A 1203-nucleotide genomic window follows, 5' to 3' on the forward strand; every position below is an offset into this window, starting at 1 on the left:
TCAGTAATGATGATCTTAAATTTTTCTATATCTTCAGTAAGGTAGATTCTGTGTTCCTCAGAATTTTCATTTTTTTCCCTAGGGTATACAGTTTGTTGGCGTGTAGTCATTGCTCATGATCCTTTGTATTTCTATCATTTGTAATATTTTTTAATTTCATTTTCTGATTCAGTCTAGCTAAAGGTTTCTCAATCTTATTTTCTTTTTAAAAAACCCAGTTCTTGGTTTCACTGATTTTTTTCCCTATTATTTTTCTGGTCTCTATTTCATTTATTTCTGCTCTGATCTTTTTATTTCCTTCTTTTTACTAAATCTAGGCTTTGTATGTTCTTTTTTCCCTAGTCCCTTGAGTTGCAAAGTGAAGTTGTTTGCTTGAGTTTTTTCTTTGTTAAAATAGGCAGACATTTATCACTACAAACTTCTCTCTTAAGACTGCTTTTGTGGCATCTCATAGGTTATGATATGTTGTTCTTCCATTTTCATTGGGTTTCAAGCTAACTCTTAATTTCCCTATTTCTTTTCTGACCCATTGATTATTCAGGAACATGTTGTCTAGTCTCCATATATTTGGGGTTTTTCCAGCTTCCCTCCTGCTATTGATTTCTGGTTTCATACCACTGTGGTTAGAAAAGATACTTAGTATGAGTTCATTCTTAAATAAGCTAAGACTTTTTGTGATCTCACACTTTAGCTTCCTGATCTATAACAGTTTAGTCTGATGGCATATAAAAGTTTTATCCATCTATTCCTCCCCCCCCCCTTTTAGGTTTTTGATACCATTTACATATTTTATTGTGTGTTCATTAACAAATTGTTGCTACTTAAGCTATGCTTCATACTTTTGCCATTTAGTCTTTATCTAGAGTTAACTAGTTTGCACATCACCATATTACTGTATTTGAAATCTTATTATATCCTTTACCAGTGTGTTCTATATTTTCAAATGTTTTCAGTCTGTTAACTAGTGTTTTTTTCTTTTTTAAGCTTGAAGAATTCCTCTCAGCATTTCTTATAATACAGGTTCAGTGGTAATGAGTCCCCTCAGATTTTATTAGGGAAAGACTTTATTTCACCTCTATTTCTGAAGGACTTTACTGGGTAAGGTAGTCTTAGATGGCAGTTTCTCTTAGCACTTTAAATATATCATGTCATTTTATCCTTGCCTAGTATCTGGTGAGAAATCTGCTAATAGCTTTATGGAGT

The 1203-nt window shown here is 32.4% G+C and overlaps 1 protein-coding gene across 1 annotated transcript in view; it reads left to right on the forward strand.

Moving 5' to 3' along the window:
* VCPIP1 (valosin containing protein (p97)/p47 complex interacting protein 1) overlaps positions 1–1203 on the forward strand; it is a gene marked incomplete at its 5' end in the record, with an annotated part of 27125 nt that overhangs the window by 21366 nt on the left and 4556 nt on the right. The gene's annotated exons all lie outside the window — the stretch shown is intronic.

The sequence above is a fragment of the Bison bison genome, unplaced genomic scaffold (genome assembly GCF_000754665.1).
Source record: "Bison bison bison isolate TAMUID 2011002044 unplaced genomic scaffold, Bison_UMD1.0 scf7180017864267, whole genome shotgun sequence".
NCBI lineage: Eukaryota > Metazoa > Chordata > Mammalia > Artiodactyla > Bovidae > Bison > Bison bison.